This window comes from Portunus trituberculatus, chromosome 18 (genome assembly GCF_017591435.1).
Source record: "Portunus trituberculatus isolate SZX2019 chromosome 18, ASM1759143v1, whole genome shotgun sequence".
In the NCBI taxonomy this organism is placed as follows: Eukaryota; Metazoa; Arthropoda; class Malacostraca; order Decapoda; family Portunidae; genus Portunus; species Portunus trituberculatus.
The window spans coordinates 14,690,986-14,700,985 of record NC_059272.1 but is presented as its reverse complement, the minus strand read 5'-3'; the positions used below and the strand labels follow the sequence as shown (position 1 = coordinate 14,700,985).

At 41.1% G+C, this 10,000-nt stretch overlaps 1 protein-coding gene across 1 annotated transcript in view; it reads right to left on the bottom strand.

Moving 5' to 3' along the window:
• Positions 1-10,000, bottom strand: part of LOC123505475 (carbohydrate sulfotransferase 1-like) — a 43,683-nt gene that overhangs the window by 33,120 nt on the left and 563 nt on the right. The window contains exon 1 of the mRNA XM_045256814.1: positions 9,908-10,000. This exon is cut by the window's right edge and continues 563 nt beyond it. The gene's annotated coding sequence lies outside the window, so the exon portion shown is untranslated. The remainder of the gene's footprint in view (positions 1-9,907) is intronic.

The window sequence follows — 10,000 nt, the reverse complement described above, 5'->3', positions numbered from 1 at the left end:
CATGTTATTCCATTCCTGCCTCGCCCAATTACTGTGTGAGGCCGCAGGGATGAAATAGCAGCAGGAATGATGGCTCTGTAATGAATTTTTTCCGCCTGTCTTTGTTAATACCACTTCTGATGTGATAATTCTTAAGAGATAAGCACAAGTCTAAGACAAACTTTAAGAATCTTTGTTAATACGGCCCTCGCTTCTCAAAATACCGATAGATCACTAAAATACAACTCTTATATACACTAACTATATACTAACTTTATTGACTTCATTCAAGAGGGAGGTTTCAAAACATTTATCCCTGTCCTTTGACTAATTCTACCGGCTATGTATGGAGACTGACAACTGTGTGAGCCTTTTTTCTCTATATTTTTGTTGCCCTTGGCCAGTTCTTCTCTCTTACATAAAAAAACACTTCACTTGGCACTCAAAAATCACCGTAAAATGTCCATAACAACTTTAAAAAACGCTGAGGCTCACTTCACCTTCTCGACCTCACCCTGACCTCTTTTGACCTAGAAAGAGCCAGTTAGAGCTGCCTGCGTGTATGCCCTGAGGAGAGGCGGTACAGGGCAGACTTGATTAGTGGAAGTAGCGAGGGCCAGGAGGACGAGCAGCGGGGCGAGGAAGGAGGCGGGAAGCGGGAAGGAGAGTCATGGGGAGGGAAGGGAGCCACGGGAAATGGGAGAAGTTAATGGAGCGCAAGAGAGAGTGAAGGATGAAGGTGAGAGGATATCGTGTGTCTCGCTCAGGTGTGGGGTACGACAGGTGTGTGTGTGTGTGTGTGTGTGTGTGTGTGTGTGTGTGTGTGTGTGTGTGTGTGTGTGTGTGTGTGTGTTCTGTTCAGTGTAAGTGCGAATATTGAAGAGGAAGTGATGATGATAAGAAAAGGAACACCGTAAAATCCCTCCTTTTCCTTTCCCTTCTTCCTTCCTTTCTTTCTTCCTTTCTCTCTTTTTCTTTCTTTCTTACTACTACTACTACTACTACTACTACTACTACTACTACTACCACCATTCCTCCTCCTCCTCCTACTCCTACTACCACCATCACTACCACCACCACCACCATCACTACTAACACCTCGCAGTCGTCACTAAAGGCTCGCCCCCCCTCAACCCCTTCCTTCGCCCCCACCCCACACCCAAGGGACCAGCGTTGGCTCGCCACATTATAGGAAATGGATGGATTGCGTGCGCCATTTGTCCTCTTAAGTGATCAGATGTTGTGCATGAATCATTTCGGCACTTTAACGGCTCTACACACACACACACACACACACACACACACACACACACACACACACACACACACACACACACACACACACACACACACACAAACACGCACACAGACACACACAGAAAGAGAGAGACTGGTTCGTGTTCTCAGTTTGATACAGAAAATAAAAGTGATAATATTTCTTTGAAGTGTATTAAATCTCTCTCTCTCTCTCTCTCTCTCTCTCTCTCTCTCTCTCTCTCTCTCTCTCTCTCTCTCTCTCTCTCTCTCTCTCTGTCCACTATGATTTTTTAAAAGATTTATTATTGACTATGATTATGTATCTCAATTAAACCCTGTTGAGTAAAAATATATCATTACAGTGCTTATCAATCTTATCAATACGAAGTAAGACCTAGATAATCTTTCGTATTGTATTCTTTATAATTAATCACGAAACACTCATTGGTACACCTCATACCCGTCGCCTCCACCAGCCATACATACCCATCCTTATCTAAATGTACGTGAGGTAAATGCTTAACGTGGGTGGAGAATTACAGTCGCTTTAAGCTCTTGAGTACCATGACGCGTTTCCATATTCATTCTGGTTACTATTTGGTGATTGCATACAGCTTCAGAAACTTATGTTGGGGATTAAAATAGTGAAGACTGTGGCCATTAATCTTCTGATCTCCATAGACCTTTCCTAATGTAAATAAAATCGTTTAATCGTACCAAAAAAATCAAGGTAAAAATGTGTCTAAGTATTGAAGGGGATAAGCTCTTTAGTCATGAGTCACGTATTCCTCACAACTTATTATCTTTACGTTCGCTAGTCAGTCAGACCCATCCATGTCTAATCTAACACGTGTACGGAGTGAGGGAAGTGTGTGACGCTAGCTGGGGAATAGAATGAATGAGTGTCTTGCCTTGTGGACCACTCAGAGGATGAACTGACTGACTGGAAAAGGAAAAAAACTGGACGCCACTCAGAGAACCCAGCCGTGGAGTTAGGCGGGATCCAGGTCAGGTATTCGAGGCCCAAGAGCAGGTCCTTCTGAGTCTCTTGCAGCGTCGAGTGGTTCAAGTTTAGAGCTCCTGCCTCATCACCGTGACTGGGGCGGAAGAGTCATGCACTGGACAGTAGGAGCGAGGGGAAAGGAGGATGGTGGAGATCATTTTTCCTGCGTGTCTTTTGTGCCGAATGAGACAAAATGTGCAGTGTTCTGATGGGTGGAAGGCGTGAGAAATGTAGCAAGATGAGTAGTTAGTATATGTTTCTGTGTATTTTAAAGTGTTTGGTGGTAATATGTTGCATTCTGAGGGATGTGGAGACTCAGAAATGTAATGAGACGAAATGTGCAGTGTTCTGATGGGTGAAAGATGTGAGAAATGAAGCGAGGAGAGTACGTGGGGTATTTTTCTGTGTGTTTTAAGCTGTTTTAGTAGTGATATGTAATTTTCTGAAGGATGTGGAGACTGAGAAATGTAATGAGACGAAATGTGCCGTGTTCTGATGGGTGGAAAGCGTGAGAAATGTTGCGAAAAGAGTAGTTGGAATTTTTTTTTCTGTGTTTTTAAGCTGTTTTGCTGATAAGATGTAGTTTTCTAAGGGATATGGAGACTGAGAAAAGTAGCGTCGTTCTGCTCTGCTAAATACTGAGTGTAATAATAACATGAAGGCTTTGAAATAGATACACGAGCTAATGAAACGTGAAGTGATTAATGAATTCTGAAAGAAATTGTCACGAATACATTTTTCCAGAGTCGTAGTGCTTCGCTAAATACTGACTGTGATATCAGCATTGGCAGACTGAAATAGATATACGAAATGATAAAAGGCGACTCTGTTGTAGAATTCAAAGAGATTAATCAATTTGAAAGTCACGAGCACATTTTTCCAGCGTCACAGTGCATCGCTAAATACTGACCGTAATAATGGCACTGGGCGACTCTGAAATAGATGAACGAAATGACGAAAGGTGACTCGGTTGGAGAGTTTAGAGAAGGGAACCAATTTCAAAGTGACGGGTACATTTTTTCCCCAGCATAAGACAAACTAGATCTAGACATTGACGAGCCACAAGAAGGAAAGAAGGACTGGAATTGATTTAGTTCTTACAGATGTATAGTCTACTGGAAACGGATCGTGAATGTACTCAAAACCCCTTCAATACTGGGATACATTTTTACCTTGAGATTTGTGCAAGATCAGATCATTTTGTTAACATTAGGAAGAGTCTATGGAGGTCAGAAGATTGCTGGCCACAGTTCCCACTATTCTAACCTCCCACATAAGTTTCTGAAGCTGTATAAAATCACCAAATAGTAACCAGGATGAATATGGTCTCAGAAAACACAGCCTCTCATGGATACAGTGTTCCATCTATGACTTACCTTAGCGAGTAACAGGAATCATTGTATTCCACGAAACACTATTGGTTGCTTTGTCAAATGTAGACCTCTCTCTCTCTCTCTCTCTCTCTCTCTCTCTCTCTCTCTCTCTCTCTCTCTCTCTCTCTCTCTCTCTCTCTCTCCCAAGAAACTCACCAGAAAACGATCGCTACTCTTCCTAGTACCTTCACTATTACTTCCACTACTATCACCATAACCTTAGGAAGGCCGAGAAGCTGCCTAGATAGGACAGATAGGGAAGAGATAGGAGTAGATGCAGCCGTGGTGGTGGTGGTGGTGGTCCTCTGAGACAGCTGATGTGGCGAAACTAAATGTGTGTGATCATTTTCCGCAAAACTCACCACATTTTGAAGTTGGCGAAGGGGAGAGAACGCCTCGAAGTGCACGTGGAAAGTTGCTTCTAGTGGAGTGTTCTGAGCCAATGTGCGTGTGTGTGTGTGTGTGTGTGTGTGTGTGTGTGTGTTTGAGCGGGGGGTGTTTTTGAGGACAAGTTTCATGGGTGGCGGAAAGGCAAGTCGTGATGTTGTGGTTTTGTTGTTTTGTTGCAGCTGTTGTAGTAGAGTTGGTTAGCTGGCGCGTCGTGTGATTCTGTGGTGTGAAAGAGAGAGAGAGAGAGAGAGAGAGAGAGAGAGAGAGAGAGAGAGAGATTTCATGGTGATTTTGTGATTTGTAATGGAGATGTTGGGGGATTGTCCTGTCTGTCTGGCTGCCTGGCTATCTATCTATATGTCTGTCTGTCTGTCTGTCTGTCTGTCTGTCTGTTTGTCTGAATCTCTTAAATGGTGGTCTTATCGTATCCACATAGAAAGATTTAAGCCTTTCTGTTTCCACTTAAAAACTTATTATCTTATTGTCCTCAAATTTAAAAAAGTGAAGTTCTTGCTGTCTTCACTCTCTACAAACGTTGATGATCTTACTATTTACACATAAAAAGAAACAGTTAACGTTCTTATTGGTGTAATATATAAAGTGATTAAAGTGATTTCTTACTGGCCTCAAACATAAAAGGAATTATTTATAGAAGCACAGCATGCGTCTCCTTGATAAGAGAGTTTGTCTGAAGTGTTCTTTCATATCCTTTGAGCTTCGTGTGCGTTGGCGGCAGCGTGGTGAGTGGTGAGTGGTGGTGGAAGAGTGGGAGGAGGAGGAGAAGCAGGAGGCCGCGGCGCGAGATGTTTACGGGGGCGTCTGTAGCGGTCTTGATAGGGAGTTGCGGTTAATGGGTGACAGGGTGGTGCTTGACAAGTATTGAGCGACGGAGGAAAAGTGGGTGTCGCGGGAGGGAGCTAAACCAGGATGATCAGGAATACCACGCGGGCAACAAAAAAACACAGCTCCATCATGCCTTTTTTTTTTTAGCTGGCTAACTTATACTCTCCTTTTTTGTTTCGCGTGTTCCCTCTACCTTAAGTCCTCTGATCCACTGACAATCTCCTTACAGATCCTGGCAAATGTTAGATTCCCAGTAGACCAGAGGATTTCAGATTGAGAGGAAGACTAGACACATAGGAAGGGAGTGCTACTTAATTTCTGACATCACGTATTCTTGTAACGTTATGGATTAAAGAGAAGAATCAAAGAAGAGGATGTTTTATATTTTTTTTAATGTCATGGCCTATAGCACCTGTAGGCATACTTGAAGAGTATATGTGAGAAGCGCTGTTAAGCTTCCGCCCATCAGTGGCGCAGGCAATTTTATTTATAGTGGTACCCATATTAGGGCCCATATCACCACCCAACCCTTCAGGAAGTCAACAGATCACGCAGGGACGCTGCAGAACGCCTGACTTCTGATCTTTCTAAGATTTCTTATTGGGGCAGAGAAAACTTAGTAGTTTCCAATGCCTCAAAAACTCAATTTCTCTATTTATCAACTCGACACAACCATCCAGACAGCTATGCCCCCTTCTTCAATGACACTGAACTGTCTTCCTCTTTCGCATTAAATATGCTCAGTCTGTCCTTTACTCATAATCTTAACTGGAAAGAAGGCAGGATAAACAGAGGACGCGATGAAGAGATTGGATGAAAGGTTTCTAGACTAGCCAGGAATAAACGAGGAGTCGATAGCAATAAATGGAGAAGATTATAGGATTTTTTTTTATTTCTTTATTTTATCTCACAGAGGAATTCTAGAAATTAATGGTGATGGTGATGGTTAATGGTGATGGTGAAGATGATTCTTGGGAAATAGAATGAAAGAAGGAAGAATAAGTAACTGCTGAACATTATGACAAAGATATAATTGAAGTGGGAAGAGGAATTACGAACTGACGTGTATTTTAACGCCTTCAGTACCATGACGCGTTTTCATATTCATTCTGCTCATTATACAGCTTCAGAAACTTACGTAGAGATTAAAATAGTGAAGACTCTGGCTATTTATCTTCTGACTTCCATAGACTCTTCCTAATGTAAATAAGATCGTCTAATCACTCCCAAAACTCAAGGTAAAATAATTCCGTTTCAGTACTGAAGGAGTTAATCAGTGGAGTGGAAGAAGAGAAGAAATGAAGGTAATTATTGTACACTACAGTCAAGCGATCAGTGAAGTAACCTGTTTGATATTATGTGTTTCTGCACATAGAATAATAATAAAAAAAAAAGAAAACAAAACAAAAAGAAAAAATGGAAGCTAGCAACGAAAATCTGGAAGAAAAGCTCCATAAAAAAAAAGACCCACAACCTTCAAAGGCAAAATTCACCCGAATATTATGAAAAAAGGAAAAAGTAAAGAAAAAAACGTTGCTGCAGATTAGTTCCGAAGAAAAGACCGTATTCTGAAACGCTTTGCTCTTTCACCACCACTGATTTCCAGAGGCTCCAGTTGAAGATACTCGTGTTTTTAAGAGTATTTTGATGGTTCTGGTGATAGACTGGCAATATTTTAGTTTATGAAAAGGAGAAACTGTCTTGAAAACCCGGCTAGTTGTCTCTATAGCCTTGAAAAATTGTCGTAGTGAGACGGGAAGGCGTTTCTGAATACGGGCAAAAGAATGAAAATAACTGCAGCGCTCCACCAGCCATTTACCACCAGCCTTGCAAAACCCCGCCGCTATAATGAAGGAAGCGCCGCGGAGAGTATTAGACAACACGCAGGTGATCAACACGCCTCGTCTGCCGCTGATCGACTTCACAGACCCGAAAGCCAAACCCACCAGAATAATGGGACCGATCACGATCTGCTATGTAGGTGCCTTCAACCGCCAGATGGGTTAATTATTTCACAGCAACTGGAACGTACTTTTCTGCACGTTTTGTAAATATTAAATGGTTTAATAAAATAGTTATAATCTATCTAAGAATGTACTCGTGGCATATAAGCTAAAAAAGGGGAAATATTTATATATATGTAGAACGCTCTTCTTTACCATCTCTATTTCTGGGACAAAAAATAGAAAAGATCATAAATAGGTAAAGCGTAGTTTTAATGACTTTTTCTTTCCATAAAAATCAATATGAATTATATTCATACAGAAAATCACAACAATTAATAGTCTTAAGAAATTAACAGTATAGAGGATATTGTCTAACATGCACCGAGATTGTTCTATCGAAACGTAAACAAATCTAGCGTGTTAAGAGCCATCGCCACACTCGCTACACAACGACTTCACTATGGATAACACTATGGATATTAGTGAGGATGAACTTAGAAAATGGACAGTGCCAACTCTGAGAAACTTTCTGAGATTAAAAGGCATACCAAGTTCGCTTGATGTGATTCAGTTAGGAAAATTCGGTTTCGGTAATGTTGGCCAGGTTATTTCTACACAGACTCCGAAAATTGATTTTTTTTGTAAATGCTACTCAGTGATATTTGCTCTACGCTTTTTGAGTGGAGCATTATCCTATGCAGAAACTCTGACAATTTTGTGATAAGGTATATATGTACTATTAGACTTACAAAAAATATTTTGATGGGACACTGGTACATCCATACTTTGCACCATTAGGAAAATATATTTGCATATTTTTATGTCATTTTCAATCAGACACATAGTGAAATAACTAAACGTTTATATTATGAGGAATGTAGGCATGAATATCAATATATATATTTTTCTAATAGGGCTTCCACAAGAGTGACAGTTCGGAGCGATAGGCAGGACCAACTTGTGAATTAAACCAGCTGGCGAACAATGAAAACTACACAGATCGCGATTGGTGCCATTAAAGGGAGGGAAGGGTGCAAGAAGGCGCGAGGGAAAGAAATGCACGCCACAGAAGAACTATAGTACGTGGGTCTATTGAGAAACGCTTGGCTCTCTCACCACAACTATTTTCCAAGGCGATGTTTTCAAGAGTGTCTCAACAGTTACTAATGTAGGAAGCTTGTCACTCTGTCTCTGAAATCATAAAATCTTGCTTAAAAATGCTCTACTCTCTCACCATGACTATTTTCCAACGCACAGAGATGATTAGCGGGTTTTCGAGAGTGTTATAACAGTTAATAATGTAGGAATCTTGTCACTCTGTATCTGAATTAATAAAAAAAAACTTGCTTAAAAACGCTCTGCTCTCTCACGATGACTATTTTCCAAGGCCACATAGATGATTAGCAGGGTTTTCAATAGTGTTTCAACAGTTAATAATGGAGAAATCTTGTTACTCTGCCTGTAGAACTGTAAAAACACCTTAAAAACTGTTGTGAATTTAAATAAAGCCTTTTGAAATAGTGGAGGTGAAGCAGAGAAGTGTTTGAGAAGACGAGCCATGTTATCACAATCTCTCACGAAGCCAATGGTGGAGGTGGTGGTGGTGGTGGTGGTGGTGGTGGTGGTGGTGATGGTGGTAGTAGTGGTGGTAGTAGTGGTGGTGGTGGTGATGTTGGTGATGGTGGTAGCAGTGGTGGTGGCGGTGGTGGTGATGATAGTGGTGGTCGTTGTGGTTGTTAGGTTAAATACTCCTAGATGTTCGTGGAGTGAATGGTGTTGATTGTATTTTGGACTCTAAGCAATGTAGGTGCAATTATCCATGCTGTTTGTATATTGCATGACATATTAAAGGTATTATTATTGTTATCATTATTATTCATTGTTATGTGTGCTTAGGTTAGTGATTGTGATAGAACTTCGAGCGTTGTATGAAAAAATATTAACGTCATTATTCATTATTTATTATTATTATTATTATTATTATTATTATTATTATTATTATTATTATTATTATTATTATCATTATTATTATTACTATTGTGAGAGTAGGCGGAGATGATGCCGTATTTCTCTCTTTTTTTTGCCCTTGGCTGGCCCTCTTCCCTACGTAAAAAAAAAAAAAAAAAAATTCGTGTGTGTGTGTGTGTGTGTGTGTGTGTGTGTGTGTGTGTGTGTGTGTGTGTGTGTGTGTGTGTGTGCGTACCCTTGTGCTATGAACGTACTTAATTTATACGTTACACTATTGCCATTATAAGAACAAATGTGCAGCTCTCGATACTAAGAGAAACAAAGGAGAGTGGGGGGGAAAGGAGAAACCGTACAGTGGCCTGAGATATTTTAACCTTGTAAATCACGAAACTTTAACTTCCCGGCTCTGCTCTTTGGCTGCATCTTATGGCCTCCCTCATTGGACGCTTAAATTTTCTTCTACGTCAAGTATTTTGCAAAGTTTTAATATCGCTCCAGTAATGCTCTCACGCGTATACCTGTGACATGGTTCTCTTCCTTGCCTGTCCCTACCCAGCTTCTGCTCCTGTCATGCCGTCCCCTCCTTCGCTGCCGCCACCACCAGCTGAGGGAGTTTTGGCGCTCTGTACTACTTTATCCGAGGAAGTTTATACATTTATTCGTCTGTGTTTGTCAGTGTTGGTATGCAGTCTATTGATACGTCAGTCTTCTTTTTGTGTGTGTGTTGTGTAAATAAGTTGTGATGTCTGTGGTTACTTGTTCTCAAAGGTTTACTACTGATTTAACTACTACTACTATTACTACTACTACTACTACTACTACTACTACTACTACTACTACTACTACTACAACAACAACAACAACAACAACAACAACAACAACAACTACTACTACTACTACTACTACTACTACAACTTGCTATTACAACAACTTACTACTGTCGCTACTGTTACATCTACCATACCAACTACAACAAACTACTACTCCTGGTCTTTATTTTTTTCTACGACCACAACCACCACTACCATCCACACCACCAGTCCACCACTACCAACATACACGTAATCAAACACAAAAACTGAGCTCCACAAAGCAAAATAGCGCTAAGGAGACACGGGGACAGGAGTAAGGAGGCGTGCGACACTCACAGAGGCAGGTGTGGTAGGTGGGCGCGGTGGGGCAGCCCTCACGTGACAAGCCGCGAGTCTCCCACACCTCAGAACTTGGTCTCCTGAAGAAGT